Source organism: Hordeum vulgare, chromosome 3H (assembly GCF_904849725.1).
Source record: "Hordeum vulgare subsp. vulgare chromosome 3H, MorexV3_pseudomolecules_assembly, whole genome shotgun sequence".
Lineage (NCBI taxonomy): Eukaryota > Viridiplantae > Streptophyta > Magnoliopsida > Poales > Poaceae > Hordeum > Hordeum vulgare.
Window position 1 is genome coordinate 591,042,366 of NC_058520.1, and position 20,303 is coordinate 591,062,668.

At 43.1% G+C, this 20,303-nt stretch overlaps 1 pseudogene; it reads left to right on the top strand.

Annotated features, from left to right (window-relative positions):
- The first annotated feature begins 17,922 nt into the window (after nucleotides 1-17,922).
- LOC123442144 lies at nucleotides 17,923-18,539 on the top strand (annotated as a pseudogene).
- Nucleotides 18,540-20,303: the final 1,764 nt, after the last annotated feature.

The window sequence follows — 20,303 nt, forward strand, 5'->3', positions numbered from 1 at the left end:
CTTGCTCGACATGGAACAACTACAAGGCCAGCCATAATCTTGTCATGCATGCTCCCGCAGCCATTAACGCACTGTCTAACATCACTATATCGTTTTTAAATGACTCGTCCCAGTTTTTAGTAAATGCAAATACCATGAAATTAATGAAGCACCATAAAATGATGAGATGCTCTTGTACAAGATGATAGACGTTTCTATAAATTTGTAGATACTGGATGGACAGCTAATGCATTCACCAACCTTTCATTGTGTAACCCTGACCCGCATTATAAAAGGGTGCACTACCTTGTATTTTCTTCTTGGACTAGGGCACAAACTAGAAAGAGACGTGGGTTGGAATGGGACAGTTCATTATGAATGAGAGACATACGGGAACACCTCATCCATTATTCCTGACATGGATGTAGAAGCACTACAAATCAATGGCACACGGCGACAACCATACAGGATTGATGTCACTGCCAAGAAGCTGCAGCATTGCACAACATTTTCAGCCCGAGCATAGCTGGACCGTGACAACGCAAAGAGGAGGCCTATTTGGCCCAGTCAGCACATGAGTAGGTCAAAGCCGAGGAGCACACTGCAGCCATGGCCCACTAATCAGCGTATTATAACGCTTTTGTAACTGGCCCGGGCACCAGTGGAAGGGACGTTTGCTAAAAAAACACTACAGGAAGCGAGGTGGCAACAATAGGTGGAGCCCGCACTCTGGATAGTTGATGAGCTCAAAGCGTAAGAACAAATTCAATATTGAGTATGCATGCAAGACAAATGTTTGTTCATGCTCCATCCATGTAGTTCACCATCTTGATATGGAAGACATAGATAGAATGAGCGAAATAAATTGAGGAGAAATTCTGCCTTACTGTGACTTATCTTATTCCTCTTTCAGAAAGTTGTCATTTTGAAAAATGTATAGGTGTACGTCAAAACATTGACTACGCACATTCAAAAAGTGGTTAAGATAATTAAAAATGAGATGCACTGGTTTTCAAAATTTCACAACAAGTAATATCTGTTGGGCTTTATAAACACGATACGATCAAAATTATAAATGTAAGTCGTGTTCTCGAGACTGCATAAAAATTAGTTTAATTTGTGATGTTACAATAAGTGAATCTCTATGAAAAACAGAAGAAGAAGAAAACAGCTACCCAGGGCCTCTCAAAGGGATTTGATATCCTGTGCTGTCAGAACTTCGCTCGCTTTTGGAGAACCTATTCTGCAATCCGGATGTTGCCTTTGATGGTGGTTAGAGTATTGATGTTGCGAGTGTTTCATCACTGCGGCGAATCTTTATTTTTATATTTCTGTTTTTAGCTCTGTGCATTATTGATGTATTTTGATATCTTATCGATGCAGAGGCTGAGTGTAATTGATATCTTTATGATATTAATATATTTCCTTTAGAAAAAAATCTTCAGTAGCTGCTGAGCAATAATGCTTTACCGTCACAGTCACACTCACGCGCCCGCTTACGGCACTGATGCTCTGCGAGCCCACATAGGCATCATATCATTAATCATGGCGTTCAATGATCAAAGGCTTACAAGGGCCCGACAAAGAGGGAACTCGTAACCCGTTTGTTCAGCGCATAGTACTTTTCGTGCCCCCTTTGAGAGTAGTAGGTGGCTTCTCTTCCTGCACAACCCAGAAAGTGGCCCCCTTTGTGCTGCTCGGCATTGCATTGCAGAGGCATGTCGATGAAGCTCGCAGTCAGTTAATGGACGTGCGTTATTGAATTAATCAACGGACTTGTTCTTAGATCTTCCATGTTAGTGGAGCAAGCTACTCGAGGACGAACTATAGAGAAGGCATTCTCTTAGAGCCATCGCATCAAAATCCGTGGATCTGCTTTCATTTTTGGTGGCCACAATCGGGCGGATCTTGCACCTGGCTCGAGGCTGTGATACAGTCTCTGGCCGCTGAAGCAACCCTTGCACTGCTCGTCTACAAATAGTCAACCCTTGCACTTTCCTGTCCCAGCCAGGTAGGCTACAACTAGTGGAGCAACAAGTGATCAGGGTTCCACTCATGATGTGCTTCTGCATGCCACCCATTCTCAAGACACCACATTTGACATCCATCTCTCTTCCCCCCCATGTCACAAGTTCAAATGTTGGATTTAGCGCTAGTTCTACTTCCCGGTGCCTACTTGTCTCGTAAAGGGAGCTACAATAGGTAAGGAAAACAGAAAAGACTGTCTATCAAACAATAGTAGGCATGTGCAATGGGCTTTATAAGGACGGTGTCTCCGTATCTGTATCCAATGGAAGGTCGGTGGACATTTAGCACAGGTTCTTCGAAGTCTCATATACCAAATAAATAAAACAAAATAAATGTTGTATTTGTTTTGAGAGAAAAGGTAAACCTCCCTGCCTCTACGTCTGCATATGCGTCTGGGCATAATTTCATTTAAATTGATGCATGATAACATGGTTAAAGCACCAACAAGAAAAGTACATATACATATTTCGATGCAGAGGCAGGAGGTTTTCACCCTAGTTTCGGTTAAGAGCAGAGTGATTGGAAGTTGAGCCATGGAGCAACGACAAAAACCTTGACAATATGCAAAAAATTACATATGACTAAGACTTCTCTTGTGAAAAGGCGACAAACCTCTTGTACAAGCAACGCCATAACATCAACATGAAGACAATGCTTTCAACAATGTAAATATACAGATATGTCGTGTGTTGTTATCCCAACCAAGAACCTAGCTAGAGCACATTTGCACATGTTCCACACACGTTGAGACACACTACCTAGCTGAGACAACTTTGACCTTGGATATTGGTTGTCATCTATAGCTTTGATTTTTTCCTAATGACATTATCAGTATTCGAATGAACGTTGTTTCACTAATAGAAGACTCCCATGTACTTCAAAAACTACTGCATACAACTATGCAAGTGGGTCTCAACCCAATCCAGAACACAAGAAGCATTTCCATCATGGCGTCCGCCTCCAGCCCCGCCCCTGCCTCCTTCTAGCCAAACACCTCCGCTTTGTCTAATCCCACCCTGCACGCGCCCTGCATATGAACAAGACTGTATGTTCTGCAACGGTGCCACAAAAGAACGAATCCACGTTTGATGTCAACTCTAACTCTTTATACAATCAAGGATGTACAATCAGCATCAAGGCAATGCTTTTAACAATTCAACGATACAAGCACATCTTTTACTTACACTTAAAGTGGTGTTTCGCTTTACTTCGGATACAACGGGAGGACGTTTGCACATGGTCTACACATGCCGAAACACACTAACTAGCTAAGGCAGCTTCTGATAAAACCTTTATAATCGATCTACGTCCTTTCTAAAAAAATCAGCTTGCTGCTGGCTGTCAATTTTAGATTTATATTTTCCATTGAACAATATTTTTCTTAGCTGCTACTAATATGAATGTTGGTTCACCAAAAAAGATCCCTCACTTCTTATAGAGTAATAAAGCAAGAGAACTTTTACGGTACATCATACTACTACTGAAGAGGAGCAGTATATGTTTAATTCAATTGACAGCCGGCTTCTTTATGATAAGTGCATCAATGTTTAAAGCAATGAGGCTCTTTCTTGGTAAGTGCAGTATTTTGTCTCTTATCATACGGATTTTCTCTCCGAAGACCCATTTCGTACGACATGGGCAGATTTCTACTACGCTCGCATTCTTTAGCAGGACTAGTGCTAACCAATGTTTTAAATAGCCGGCTATAGTCCCCGCTATAGCCTTTGAAAGATCTTTCGCTAAAGCTATGCACTTTTAGTGGTAAATTGAAAATGAGGTTAATAGCCCGCCATTTTTCGCTACGGTGCTAAATTTGGAGTCATTTAACCCGCTAAGCCACTATACAAAACCATACTTCTGCATTATCTTTTGCTCTTGTTTATGATATATATGATGCATTGGAGTGAAGCTTGATTATTGAATTAGGATGGCTCTTGATAATCGCGCTTTGATGTGTGAACATGTGTATATGTAAAATATATGCAAGAGTAAAATACACTGAAGGTCCTAAAAGTATTCTAGGTCTATCAAGTAGGTCCTAAAAGTTTGAAATTGTTCATCACGGGTCCTATATGTGTATTTTACCCATGACTTTTAGGACCTATTTGCCACACTTGGAATAATTTTAGGACCTGCGGTGAACGACTTACACACATTTAGGACCTATGATGAATGATTTCAATTTATTAGGACCTACTTTACACACTTGGAATACTTTTAGAACCTTTGATATATTTTACTGTATATGCAATATATCATATATGATGTCTGATTATAGACATATTGTTTCAAATTTTCATGATTTAAAAGAAACGCTAAATGAGGCTTAGCTCCTCTATAGACTTTCATAGCATCTCATCGAGCCGCCGCTAAATGGTATAACCCGCTATTTAAAACATTGGTGCTAGCTCTAACTCTACGTAGGCAATCCAGATTGGAGTATTCACACATCTCAAGATTATTCCTAACACCTACCAATCTCCCACATTGCAGGCGCACGTAAACATTCAAGTCATTCGCTCCTAACCGTTCGAACGCTTTGTTCCAACAAAAGCTGATTGTTAGCACTAACACGAAGCTACACAACAAGCTTAGATGACTCAATGTTGGCTAATCATGAATACTCTCTATGTATATTGTGGAATTCAGAGCAACTACGGTGGCTAGATATTATTAGTGTTTTCACATGCATAGATGTGTTGAATTGGGGAAAAGCAAGAAGGAGACATGGATGAAACACGAGGTGTGAAGGGAAGAGTTGATAGCCAGTCCCTTGACTCTCTTGCACTTATCCTTTTGTGGTTAACCCATTAATCCCCTAGGAATTGTTGTCATGGGCCCTGTTTGGATCCATGGGTTAGAGTTAGAGTTGGTTAGATTGGACCGAACTAACCCCAAAACATCCAAACAGGAGGGTTAGAGTTGGTTAGATGCATCTAACCCACCCAAAAGAACTAACCCATCCAAGAGGTGTTTATTTGGGTTAGAGTTAGATGGGGCCCCGGAAAAGGTTACTTTCCCTTTACCTCCACCACACCAAATCCTGGTTAAAGGAGGCAAATGATTGGAAAAAGTGTATTTATTGGCAATCTATCCCTACCATTCAAACACCTCTTTGGTTAGAGTTAGTTCAGAGTTAGTCGAGGGTTAGAATATAACTCTAACCTTTAACCGAGTTAGAGTATCCAAACAGAGCATGATCAATAGCAAAGAGTCATCCATGTAGTTCTTGGTTTCCTAGGGCCACCTTAAGATAGTTGAAATGCCCCCTCCATAACGATCGCCCGCCGTGTCTAGTGATCAAAGGTAGCACGCGTGGTCTCAATGTCGCGGACCAGTAGGGTAGTGGATTTTTTCATGGATTCCTCACATTCTCAATGGAATGCGCATGCCCGCATACACACACACACATAGACGTTGTTTTGGTGCTTTAACTGCATGTGCCTTTGGGTCTATGACATGTGGGTTAAGGCACCCAAGCTCAGTCCTAAACACACACATCTAATTCCTTACAATAGATTTCTCTCTCTCTCTCTCTCTATATATATATATATATGTGTGTGTGTGTGTGTGTGTGTGTCCCACAAACAAACATTGCAATGTTATGGACATATGCACTTATTGCATCCTTTATAGGAGTAGAAAATCCTTACAAATGGAAAAAAATTACATCCTTTATAGGAGTAGAAAATCCTTACAAATGGAAAAATTGGTGAGCATACTATCCTTAACCAAGAATTAAGATCATCGTCATTATATATTCTAGTACCAGAAAAATCTCATATTTTGACAAAATTAAACAGTCTCTCTTTGTAAGATAGAGAAATGGCATATATTTATTGAGTGAGAAAGAATGTTTAGCTCAACAGTCACAAAAGGACTTCCATTGTACGAAAGCACAAGTATGGTTTTGAATTTCAGTGTAACAAATATTTTGGTCATGAAGGGAATCACTGGATTTCAGTGAAATCTAGTTATTCTGACTTTCAAGTCAGCCAAAGGAAAGAAATTTACATTTTAATTTAATGGAGATCTAATAAATGTTATAAAAACATTAAAAAATATTGTATGCACTACTTAAATTGCTGAAATATTTGGTCTAGAAGACAATTCTTTTAGTATGACTTGAAATTGATGAAATTTTGAACATTTTACTGAATGTATACTAAAAGTAAGAACCACCAAAACCTAATATACGTGATCGTATGTACAAAAATAATCAACAATTATTATCTTAACAACAAGTAGGTCTAGTGACGAAGAAAAGACGATGATAACACAACGATCTCTTACTTTACATAAAGCAGCAATCAAAATAAACAACATTTTTTGGTCAAATCAGTGTGTGTTCAAGCTTCTTAGTGTGAAGTCGCCACAATCGGAGCAAAAACAATTTCTAACAAAAACTATTTTTGGTGACATTAACCCAGTTTTGACAGTTTTTTTAGGGTGACATTAACCCGGCTTTGACAGTTTTTAGGTTGTAAATAATCATACTTTGGACATTGGAGGATAGGGATCAATAAAACTGAATTTTAATATTGATTTTTTTTAGAAATGGAAGATTTCTCTTGTCTCTGAATCACGAAGATGCATCCAACCATATTATTAAAGAAGTCTTCGAACAATACGTAATGCGGTATAAAGTTTCGAAAATAGATAAAATGATACGAAAGGCCACAACTGGCACAAATAATACTAGATGCCTAAACACCTATCATATTAATGGACCGACATTCAAACCATTTGTAGATAACCCATGCTACCGTTTTTTCAACGGTTGCAACCATAATCCATATGCTGCTTGTCTTCCGCACGGTTGAGTAATGACCAAATATGAATCAATGAAGTTGCTATGTAGGTGATCTGGTTGGTAATATTCTAACCATTACAAATGTTGTTAAATTTGATGTCGTTTCGACGGTACCAAATTGCACAAAGTAATGCGCACACTCTCACTCATATATGCGCTGTAAGTTTAGGCTCCACCTCATTAAGCTAAGTCCCAAATAAAGTATGTATGATGTTGGGTGGGCTAACATTAAAGGCCATGTGCACTGTGTGCCATAGTAATATATCCAGTGGGCATTGAAGTACCAGATGTTGAATCGATTCATCAATATCACAAAAATAACATCCAAAGACCGTCTCGCAAGGCTGACTTTAGGCAAGATCAATTTCATGTGAACATACCACATAAAAACTTTTATCTTTAGGGCCACCTTAATTTTCCAAATTTGTAATGATTTTGGGATTGGTTCCATATTTATAAAATCAATATACATTGACTTAGCTAAGAATACACGTGACTCTGACAGTCCCCGATCTCCATCAACTTATGCGCGAGATGGAACCATCTATCCCATCGCTCACCCATAAGTGATCTTATGAATTGAATGTTTAAAGGAATTTGTCCTAAAATTTCTTTGACGAAACACTCTTTCAATTGAACAATATTGTAGAGAGTAGGATACTGAATGGCGAGTGGCTTGTCCCTGTTGGGTAACATAGTAATTTCAAATATTTCCTACGTCATGCAAGGATCTATCTATGGAGAAACCAGGAACGAGCAAAGGGGTAGAACATATTCATACCTTTGAAGATCGCTAAGCGGAAGCGTTGCTAGAACGCGGTTGATGGAGTCGACTCGCAGCAATTCAGATCGCGGAGGATTCCGATCTATGCGCCGAACAACGGCGCCTCCGAGTTCAACACACGTGCAGCCCTGTGACGTCTCCAACGCCTTGATCCAGCAAGGAGGGAGGAGAGGTTGAGCGAGAGCTCCGGGAGCACGACGGCGTGGTGACGGTTGAGCTACGTGACACTACGACAGGGCTTCGCCAAGCACTACGGAGGACGAGGAGGACGAGGAGTAGGGCTGCGCCATGGAGAGACGCAATTGTGTCTCAAAACAGCCCCAAAAACCTCACTATATATAGAAGGAGAGGGAGGAGGGTGCCCACCCTTAGGGTTTCCCACCCCTAAGGGTGCGGCAGCCGTAGATGGCCCTTGGGGCGGCCGCCAAGGTGGAGGCGCCCTAGGGTGGGCCTTGAGGCCCAAGGTGGCCTCCCCACGCCTAGGGTGGGCCTTGAGGCCCAAGGTGGCCTCCCCACGCCTAGGGTGGGCCTTGAGGCCCAAGGTGGCCTCCAACCCTTGCTGCGCCTTGGGCCCTTAGTGGTGGCGCACCAGGCTACCTAGGGGTTAGTTCCTATCCATTTTTGACCCATGTAGCAGTTTGGGGCTGCTGGCCCTTCCCGGTGGACCCCCGGAACCCTTTCGGTGGTCCCGATACATTACCGGTGTCGCCCGAAACACTTTCGGTGACCAAATCCTCACTTCCTATATATGAATCTTTACCTTCGGACCATTCTGGAACTCCTCATGACGTCCGGGATCTCATCCAGGACTCTGAACAACCTTCGGTAACCACATACACTATTCCCCCTATAACCCTAGCGACATCGAACCTTAAGTGTGTAGACCCTACGGGTTCGGGAAGCATGCAGACATGACCGAGACACCTCTCCGGTCAATAACCAACAGCGGGGTATGGATATCCATGTTGGTTCCCACATGTTCCACGATGATCTCATATGCCGGGGATTCAATCAATCTCGTATGCAATTCCCTTTGTCTACCGGTATGATACTTGCCCGAGATTCGGTCGTCGGTATACCTATACCTTGTTCAATTTCGTTACCGGAAAGTCTCTTTACTCATTCCGAAACACATCATCCCTTGGCTAACTCCTTAGTCACACTGAGCTCAATATGATGATGGATTACTGAGTGGGCCCAGAGATACCTCTCCGTCACACGGAGTGGCAAATCTCAGTCTCGATTTGTACAACCCAACAGATACTTTCGAAGATACCTGTAGTGCACCTTTATAATCATCCAGTTACATTGTGACGTTTGATACACCCAAAGCACTCATACGATATTCGGGAGTTGCACAAGCTCATGGTCTAAGGAAATGATACCTGACATTAGAAAAACTTTAGCAGACGAACAACACGATCTAGTGCTATGCTTAGGATTGGGTCTTGTGCATCACATCATTCCCCAATGATGTGATCCTGTTATCAATGACATCCAATGTCCATGATCAGGAAATCATGACCATCTATTGATCAACGAGCTAGTCAACTAGAGGCTCACTAGGGACACATTATGATCTATATGTTCAAACATTTATTACGGTTTTCGGTTAATAAAATTATAGCATGAATAATAGACAATTATCATGAACTAGAAAATATAATAATAACCATTTTATTATTGCCTTCAGGGCATATTTCCAAGAGTCCCGTGGCCACATATCCTCCCAAAATCTGTTGGTATTACTGTCCCGAACAATAAATGTAGTTCTATTGAAGCAAGCCACCTGCATTTGCATCAGACCCCTGTGCAAGTGTTTTGGGAAGTACGTAACTTGTTACATAACAATTGTATCCACACTCTCTCATTCTCCACCTAAACTCTGCACAACCATTTGCTAAGTAGTACCTGTTCTTTACCTCAAGGTTTTCAATCCCTAGCACCCTTGGTCCGTCGACCTACAGATTACGTCCCATTTACCCAACCTGTATTTTGATTAGTTCTCATCTTTTTGCCAGAAACAAAGTGATTCTTAAAAGTCTAACCTTTTCTATACCCCCACGTGTACTTTAAAGAAAGACAGAAGAAACATCGGAAGCCCCCCATAAGACATAAACTTGCCATTCTAGGAACTTAATTATTTCTCAAATCGATCCTCAATGCATTTCCATTTTTTATTCGTTAGCTTTCGGTGATGAATTGGTATGCCAAAATATCTAAGATGGAGATATCTGAACTAACACCCAAAAAAACATTCTGTAATTATCTTGTTTTTCTTTCGCGCGCCCCAAGTAGAATAACTCACTCTTGCTTATCGAAATTAATTTTCAAACCCGACATTTGTTCAAAAAGACATAAAACTAACTTCATAAGTCTCTCCTTTGCCATTTTATATTCAAGGAAAATAATATTTTCATTGGCGTATTGGAGAATGAAAACCCCACCATCCACTCGATGAGGGATCAGTCCACCTACTTGGACTTCCACCTTAGACCGACTGATGAGAACTGCCAAAATATCGACCATAATATTAAACATTATAGGAGACATGCGATAACCGTCTTAATCGTTTTTGTACGGAATATTCAGGCTTCATCAAAACCTTTCATACATTGGCATTTAAATTTGTCATATGCCTTCTTCAAGTCCACCTTGAATATAATTCTATCTAGTTTTTTCAGTCAATTTCGTGCAAAGTTTCATGGAGGACAACTACCCCCTCCAGGATATGTCATCCCGTCGTGAAAGATGTATGTGTCTTCTGCACCAGAGCATGCATTTGAACGTTTTATTAAAAAATTACAAATTTATGGTAAAAATGTACTTTCCTCTTCTTCTAAAAACGAGTACATTGCTCCGAACCAATACATTTGTGTTAGGGTAATGGATTGCCCCCGGATTTGCTGAAAACCACAAAAGTTCACCACAACTCCACGGCAAGTGAGTAACAAATCACAGTAATTCAGAACTGAGCCACATCTAGCAGCAAAACTGACAGGTGGAACACGTATGTCCGGGCTGATGTGGCAAAGACTAGTCATAGTAAATGTTTGACCTCTTGAGGTGGATGAATGTCCCACTTGTCTATCTGACACCTTCTTCTTCGTCCTCAAATTTCAATCTGTCCCTTCCCTTCTCACCTGCTCCACCGGTGGCTGGAGGCCGAGCTCAAGGAGGCCTGCCGGCAAGCCTTGCAGCGCCGCCGCCTCGCGCTCAACGGTAAGCCCCACCCAACGCCAGCCTTGGCCCACAACTGAGTCGCATGGATCCGGACGCGAGGGTCAAACCCGTGCCCACGCCCGTTGTTACCGCGCTACCGCCTGCCAACAAGCCCGAGCTTGTCGTATTCCTCCGCGCCATCGTCCCACACCGCGCTTGCCTCCCCACCGCCCCGGCCCTCGCTGCCATCCCATGCAGCCACCATGCGTGTATAGCGCCCCGCCCCCCGCCCGTCGGCAAGCTCTCTTGGTGGCGTTGTTGCTCCGTGCCATCACCGCCGCCTCCCTTCTCCTACGGGGTGTCGCCTCTCCCTCGTCACCGTGGAGCTCGGGCTTGTCCAACACACCGCCGGCCGTTGAGGTGGGAATATAATCCAGAAGCCGAACGACCGAACCGAGGTAACTGTTGGGTAACGTAGCATAAATTCAAAAAATTTCCTACGCATATTCAGATCTTCCTATGGAGAGACCAGCAACGAGAGAGGGGTGAGTGCATCTTCATACCTTTGAAGATCGCTAAGCGGAAGCGTTACTAGAACGCGGTTTGATTCCGATCTAGTGCCGAACTACGGCACCTCCGCGTTCAACACACGTGCAGCCCGGTGACGTCTCCCGCACCTTGTTCCAGCAAGGAGGAGGGAGAGGTTGGGGAAGAACTCCAGCAGCACGACGGCGTGGTGTCGATGGAGAGACGAGATCTCCCGGCAGGGCTTCGCCAAGCACCGGCAGAGAGGAGGAGAAAGAAGGGCAGGGCTGCGCCGAGGGAGAGGGAAAAGTGTGTCCCCCAATGGCCAAAACCCCTCTCTATTTATAGGAGGAGGGGGGAGGGCTGCGCCACCCCTAGGGTTCCCTCCCTAGGGGCCGGCGGCCACCAGATGGGAGAGGGGGGCGGCGGCCAGGGCAGGGAAGGGGGGCACGCCCTAGTTGGGCCTTGGGCCTCCCCTGCGCCTAGGGTTTCCCCTCCCTCCCTCTCTGGTGTGCATGGGTTGGGTGTGGGGGCGCACCAGCCCACCTAGGGGCTGGTTCCCTCCCACACTTGGCCCATGTAGCCCTTCGGGGCTTGTGGCCCCTCCCAGTGGGCCTCCGGAACCCTTCCGGTGGTCCCGGCACTTTGCCGGTGGTGCCCGAAACATTTCCGGCGTCCAAATCCATCCATCCTATATATCAATCTTTACCTCCGGACCATTCCGAGGCTCCTCGTGACGTCCGGGACTCCGAAAATCCTTCGGTAACCTCGTATAACAATTCCCTATAACCCTAGCGTCATTGAACCTTAAGTGTGTAGACCCTACGGGTTCGGGAGACAGGCAGACATGACCGAGACACCTCTCCGGCCAATAACCATCAGTGGGGTCTGGATACCCATGGTGGCTCCCACTTGCTCGACGATGATCTCATCGGATGAACCACGATGTCAAGGATTCAATCAATCCCGTATGCAATTCCCTTTGTCTGTCGGTATGATACTTGCCCGAGATTCGATCGTCGGTATACCTATACCTTGTTCAATCTCGTTACCGGTAAGTCTCTTTACTCGTTCCATAGCACGCCATCGTGTGACTAACCCCTTAGTCACATTGAGCTCATGATGATGTTCTACCGAGTGGGCCCAGAGATACCTCTCCGTCACACGGAGTGACAAATCCCGATCTCGATTCGTACCAACCCAACAGACACTTTCAGAGATACCCGTAGTGCACCTTTATAGTCACCCAGTTACGTGTGACGTTTGATACACCCAAAGCACTCCTACAGTATCCGGGAGTTGCACAATCTCACGGTCGAAGGAACAGATACTTTACATTGGAAAAGCTTTAGCATACGAATAATACGATCTACTGCTACGCTTAGGATTAGGTCTTGTCTATCACATCATCCTCCCAATGATGTGATCCCGTTATCAATGACATCTAATGCCCATGATCAGGAAACCATGATCATCTATTGACTAACGAGCTAGCCAACTAGAGGCTTGCTAGGGACACATTGTGATCTATTTATTCACACATGTATTACTGTTTCCTGTTAATACAATTATAGCATGAACAATAGACGATTATCATGAACAAGGAAATATGATAATAACCATTTTATTATTGCCTCTAGGGCATATTTCCAACAGTAACGTGAACCGAAGCGTCACCGAAACGATTCGTTCAATACTGTGCTTGATTAGCGATTATAAGAAACCGAATTTACTTCGATGATTTCGGTATGCACCCTCAGCCCACCAAATTGACCAAAGCACCGAAGCCCATGTAATCCCGTTGATTCCCAATTAATTCTCGTCCGTCTGTACAGTACGCATGCCACAACTCACAAAAAACACTATGTCCTTTTTTTATTGTACCACAAAGGCACATCACGTGGGAAAAACCTATTTGTCGCTCTTTGTGTCAAATAGTCTGGCAAACTCATAGGGGCGCGACAAGCTCGGCCGGCCCATCTCCCTTTGCAGGCAGTTTGGTTTCTGCTTCATTTTTTTCCCTTTTTCTGTTTCGTTTTTTCTTCTTTTTTCCTTTTTAGTTTTTCCACTTCTGTTTCTTTTTTTTTCCTTTTTCTATGGTTATTTTTTTAACTTAAGTTCATGTTTTAATTTTTTTGTTCAAATTCAGAAAATGTTCTTGATTTTATAAAAATGTTCTAAATTCCAAATATTTACCTTTTTCAAAAACATTCCTAGCTTCAAAAAATGTTCAGGATTTTAGAAAAATGTCCTATATTTAAAAAAAATGTTTACCATTTTGAAGAAATGTTCTTTTTTAAAAATATGTTATTGTTTCCTTTCTAGTTTTTTCCTTCACCTTTGTTTCTTTTTACTTTTCTTATTTTTATGTTTGAAAGTTTATGATTTTTGTTTTGAATTTCAAAAAATGTTCTCGTATTCATAGTTTACATTCAAATGTCTGTGCTTCAAAAAATGTTCCTGCTTCCAAAATGTCTTCATCTTTTGAAAAATGTTCGTGTCTTCAAAATTGTTCTTGTATTCAAAAAACTGCATGATTTGTCAAAACAATTCCCTTTTTCGTCAATTGTTCACAATTTTTAAAAAAATGTTCTTCTTTTCACATTTTCATAAAAAATGTTCCCATTTTACGAAAAATGTTTCTCTTTTTTGAAGATTTTGTTCGTCAATTCTATAATTATACATGATTTTTTAATGGTCGGGAAGTTTAGAAAATATTCTTCATTTTCCAAAAAATATTTGCCGTTTCACAAAATGTACGTAAGTTCAAAACATGTTCCTGTTTTAGAAAGGGCATATGTTCAAAAAATGTCCCCGTTTCAAAAATTATTCATTAATTCAAAAAATGTTCTTTCTTACAAAAATGTTCTTTGTTTGTAAAATGCCCCTGTTTTTAAATTTGTTTATAGACTAAGAAATTGTTTATTTTTTCCAAAGATTTTGTGTATTTAAAAAATTGTTTGAGCTTCCAAATTCGTTCACGTTTTTTCAACAATGTTCTCGGTTTCGAAATTTGTTGTCAAAATTAAAAAAATGTTAGTTCTTTAAAAAATTGTTTGCTCTTTCAAATTTGTGTGGGGTTTTTTAAAATGTTGTTCTCAAGATTCAAGAAATGTTCATGTATTTAAAAAAATGTTTGCGCTTTCGAATTTGTTCACATTTTTTAAAATTGTTCTCGGTTTTGAAATTTGTTCTCAAAATGCAAAAAATGTTCATGCTTTAAAAATTTGTTCGCGCTTTCAAATTTGTTTGGGGCTTTTCGAAATTGTTCTCCTTTTCAAATTTTTGTTCTTAAGATTCAAAAAATGTTCGTGCTTTAAAAAAATTTCGCGCTTCCAAATTTGTTAACTTTTTCAAAAATTGTGCTCAGTTTTAAAATTTGTTCTCAAAATTCCCAAAACGTTCGTGCTTTAAAATTTTGTCCACGCTTTCAAATTTGTTCGTGGTTTTTAATTTTTTTTCTCCTTTTCCAAATTTTTTTCTCAAGATTCAAAAAAGGTTCGTGCTTTAAAAAATTCTTCACGCTTCCGAATTAGTTCACGTTTTTTTTAATTCTTCTCGGTTTCAAAATTTGTTCTCAAAATTCAAAATAAATCGTGCTTAAACAATTTGTTCGTGCGTTCAAAATTTTCAGGGGATTTTCAAAATTGTTCTCCTTTTCAAAAGTTTGTTCTAAAAAATTAAAAAAATGTCCGTGCTTTAAAAAATTGTTCAATCTTCCAAATTTGTTCACCAGTTTTCACAATTGTTACTCAAATTTGAATTTTTTTTCTTCAAATAAAAAAATAAAAGTAAAAAGGAAAGAAAAACGAACCAAAAAAATAAAATAAACAGAGAAGGAAAAAAGTAACAGAAATAAAAGAAATACAATTGGGCCAGCCTAGTCAAGGTGCCTCCTTTTGCGGCGCATGGCTACGTGCCGCATTGAGCGGCAGGTATGAGCTCCACATCACGTGGGCAGGATAATTTATTTATGTTTGAGACAAATATGGGCAGGATAGTTGATATCTGTTGTCTCGCACACACAAAACAAAGTCCAAGCCCAGCCCACCCACAATAGACAAGAAGGTTTATTTAATGCAGCTATCCCAACCGGCTAGCCCAACCATGCTCACCTCGACAGTGCCTTAGAGCATCTCCAACCACACCCCCAAGAGACCCTTTCCGGCCATTTTTTCAGCCGGCAGGGAAAAATGGTCCAGCCGTGCCTCCAAGAGGCCGTTTTTCGCTGATTTGGGTCGAAATTGGCCTGGCGGTCTCAGCCCGAACCCAGCGCGTTGGGGGCGTTCGGGGGCGTCGGCGGAAGGAAAAACGACGCGTCAGGCCCCATGTCAGGCGAAAAAGGGCATTTTCTTCTCCAGAACCGCCCCTCGCACAACACACCTTCCGGCGCCGTGCTGATTCCCGCGCCACCCCATCTGCCTACCGGTGCTACAAAGGCTATCTCCCCATCGGCTTCGCCGTGGATTTGCCCCCCCCTTCTTGAGCAGGAAGCTCTTCCTTAGGATTGTGAATTCCTTCAGGGAGTTCGACAGCTAGTTCAAGTGCAAAAAGGATTGCACCGGTACACTTGGATTCACCTCGCTCAAGAAGTGCACGACAGCTATGAGGATGCTTGCGTACGAAGCTCCCGGTGATATTCTGGAAGACTATGGACGCATGGCCGAGTCCACCACCATTGTGTGCTTGTACAAGTTCTGCGGGACAGTGGTGGCAGTTTTTAGACCTCAATATTTGCGATCACCCAATGCTGAAGACATTGCTCGGATTCTAGCACAAAACGCGGAAAACAGGATTTCCTGGGATGTTTGAAAGTATCGACTGCATGCATTGGAAATGGAAAAACTGTCCATTTGCTTGGCAAGGGATGTACAAAGGTGCCAAAGGAGGTTGCCGTGTCGTACTTGAGGCAGTGGCACACATGACCTCTAGATTTGGCATTTCTTGTTTGATATGCGAGGAACTCACAATAACATCAACGTACCGCAGTGCTCTAATTTCTTTGCCAAGCTTGTTGAGGGTCATGCTCCTCCGATTAACTACAAGGTCAATGGACACCACTACAACAAGGGATACTACCTAGCAGATGGCATCTATCCGAGATGGTCCATATTTATGAAGACTATCTCAAATCCTGCACCAAGAGGCAAGCACTCCTATTTTGCCAAGTGTCAAGAAGCTTGCCGCAAGGATGTCGAGCGGAAAATTGGTGTGCTTCAATCTTGTTTTGCTGTTGTCCGGTACCCTACTCAGACGTGGTCGAACGATCAAATGTGGGAAATCATGACTTGTTGTGTTGTCTTCCACAACATGATCATTGCAAGCAAGCGAAAGGAGCCAGTGTTTGACACTGAACCATATTACAGGCAATGTCCTCTTGCCAAGTTGATCACCAGCTACCGGTAACCTGGACTGCCTTTCTCAACATGCGTCAAGAGATCCGAAACCCACAGGTACATCAACAACTGCAGCACGATTTTGTAGAGCACCTATGGAGGCTCAATGGCAACGCCTAGCTCGATTGTTGATTTGTATTGACTTGTTAAACTATTTTTCAATTGTATTGATTTCTGTGATGAACTATGTGATAAAAAAAATAACTATTGTTGTTCAATTTATGCTGAAAAAGCCGAATATGGGCCAAATTTGCGTCGAAACTGGGCCGAAAGCGGCGGCTGGGGACGCCCTTGGGTGGGCAGTTGGGAAGCCGAGCCCCCCCCCCCCCCAATGCCGTTTTTAGCGCCGGTGGATCCCCTGGCGGCGCTATTTCGGGCTACTTGGGCCCGAACAGCCGAAGATGCTCTTACACATGCATATGCCTCAGCTGTTTCATTTGTGATCTGTTCGGTCCAAAACCAAATACAGAACCGATCAATGGAGGAACCGAACGCACGGTCTTGTTAATTCCTATAGATCGACCGGTGCATGTTTCTTGGGAACCAAAAAAATCTAAAACACCGAAGTACCGAACTGAACGGTTCGATGAAACCGAACGCCTATCCTGAGCCGACCAGATTTCCGGCTGCAACGCCGCTGCAGGAAGAAGAAAATGGGCATAAATAGATGAGGGGCTTACTGGTGGACCCATCTTCCACCTCATCATATTTTCCATGTAGGCATACCAAAATAAGCTTTACATGTGGGCCTCACCCATCAGTTCAACTGTTATCATGGAGTTGATGATTTAAGTAGTTTTTTAGGTAATCCGTTACACTAAGGCCTTGTTTGGTACTAGTGTTTGGGAGAAGATTGATGGGATAATCCTTCTAGGGATTAGGTGAAACCCCAACCTTCACCCAATCCTTTCAAATCCTCATTTATCCTCAATACACTAGGTAGGGATAGTGTATTGGGTATTGAGAAAAATGCACTATAATTTGGGGATTTGAGGGAAAATGTGGGGATGAAATATGTCAAATATACTAGAATCAAATGGTGTTATGAAATATGTGAAAATTGAGGGGTTTGACCGGAATAATCCCCATAAATTCTTTAAAATACACTAGTACCAAACAAAGCCTAAATGTGGTGGTTTTTAGCAATTTACTCGAAACAAACGAAATAGTATGTGCAACTGGCAGTGAGCCTGAATCTAATCCAAAGCACGAGAAACATTTCCCTTGTCACCAACATGGCGTCCACCTCCGCCCCCTGCCATGTCCTTCACGCCCTTCCGGCACGCCTCCATTGCAGGCATTCCGAGCATGGCGTGTCCTTCGACCCCAGCTCCACCTTCTACCGCAGCGACAACACCCCGGGCTGCGACCTCGCTGTCCTCTTAGCCACCCTCCACCACCGGCACCGTCCCGACCCCTCGGCCCCTTTCCTATGCCTCGTCATGTTGTGTCGCTCCGGCGTCTGCGTGATCTGTTACCTCGCGCATGGCCGCAGGCTGCCTTCGATTTCGCCTGGGCCAATATCGCCTCTGACGCGCTTCACCCGTTCATCGTTGGCATCCTCTCTCGTTTGGAGCCCGTGCTTCCCGGCGTACAAATGTGGTGGGTTGTCTTGCACCTCGATGCCACTCGGCTGCTCGTCGAGAGGTACCTTCGCAGCGAATACTTCGATGTCATCGACGTTGACTCGTTCGGCAGCGAAGCCGAGTACATCCGGGCGGCTTTCTTATTGGCGCTCAAGATTGGGGGCCTTCTCTATCTGACTTCCACGGATTGGTGGTCGGCCAGAGGTTATGCAGAAAATGGTGAGCTCTTGATCCGCTTATTCATCGCACGCTTCGTAGGTTCGTGATACATTTGCCTTCAATTGTTAAAATTTTGCTACCCAATTACTCAAATGCAGTAGAAAACTAGGATGTTAGTTGAATGTTTTGTAATAAGATTATCCAATGACGAATATATTTCAAACAGATTGCTTAGGCATTTTATAAATTCCAGTTGTCTATATCACTGTTTTGCCCGACTGAAAAATATCCAGTCATGGATAAACGGATGGTTCTGTATATTGGGCCAATTTTCCTTTCTGTATAGCATATCGAGTGCCGCTTGCCAATCCACACTTGCACCACCGAAGACAATGTCACCACCTTTCGCGCATGGCTCATCGACGATGAAGACCAAGCCGACTTCCGTGCCAATGAGCTGATTTCTGTGCTCCATGCCATGACATGCGTTTATAGTGGCTCTGGCGAGAATGAAAACATCTATGCTATACCATGGGAGGAGGGACGCGTACAACACCCCTCGGGTCCGACCTAATCCTACGGTGGCAATGGAGACACCGGCGTGTATGGTCTTGCTGTCGTACTCGGTGCCCAACAACTTTTGGGATTCAGGGAGGGGGGGCTTCACCGCCTTGTTGTCGACGCCGGCGCGCAAAAGGATTGGTGTGGGCCGGTCTGTCATCAACGGACGTCATGGGGATGCTATTCGGTGTGGCGGAATGAGGACGCACCATCGTAAGGGATCTTCGCTCGGGTGACTATCGACGGGAAGGCTTTTGGCGCCCACAAAAGTGCCATATGATATTGGTTGGTTCACAAGGGTGTGGAATGGCAGCAGCCAGTTATGCGGCTTGTCATGAGTTGGCTCCCTATGGCTGTCGCAGTGGCTTAATGTGCAATGGCGTCCCACAAATTTGCTAGCTCCACTCTAGTTTAATTAGCATGGAGTACTGTCTAGCGCGACTAGCGGAAGATCCGTTTTCAAGATGGTGATTGCAGCAGTGTTTCTCGTCCCAGGATCTATCTCTTGTCCTTACCTTCACTGCTTACGCTTAACAGGAATAAACTTGTATAATTACTTTGTTGAAGCCATTGTCCACTTGCTATTGTACTGGCCTTTATTGGTTGACCTTGATAACCAGCATAAAAATCCTTGTTCTTGCCGTTTCTGGATAGAGATGGCAAAGGAGGTGTGGGGACCAATATCTCTTCTTGGAGACCTTGTCGTGTAAGAAGTCGACTTAGTCGTAAGGCTAATTTCTTATCTTATAGCGTGTCGACCTTGATTGTCTAAGGATTTTACTCAGCTCATTGATGATCAGATATCGATGTCATGCATCAAATTGAATAAAGATGGTTGTGTATTTATTTATTTTTGAAAAGGAGGATGACCCCGGCCTCTGCATCTGGAAGATGCATGCAGCCACATAAAGATAGTTGTGTGCATCGCAATGAAGTAGAGGCAACCTCCTTTTTCAAAAAATAATCACTTCTACCATTTGCATGTACAGACTTCTCTACTACTCTACGTAGGCATTTTCGCTCACACGACAGGGACACCATAGCACCCGGAAAAATACGGCTGGAGGTAGGACTCAGGAGAGATCGAGCAATTAGAGACCAGGGGTGTTATCCTCCTTTTCGATAAAAGAGAGATTTAGCTATAACAATTTAGCAAAGTCGAATTCATTAATTCGGTGAACTTCGATGCATGCAGTGCGTCGAAAACCGGACAGATCTGGAAAGGCATCCCTAGTTTGCCACTATTTGTGAGAAAGTCGCTCCAGTAGCTGCAGTACATCCAGTGAATATGGGAGAAATGCGAGTTCACA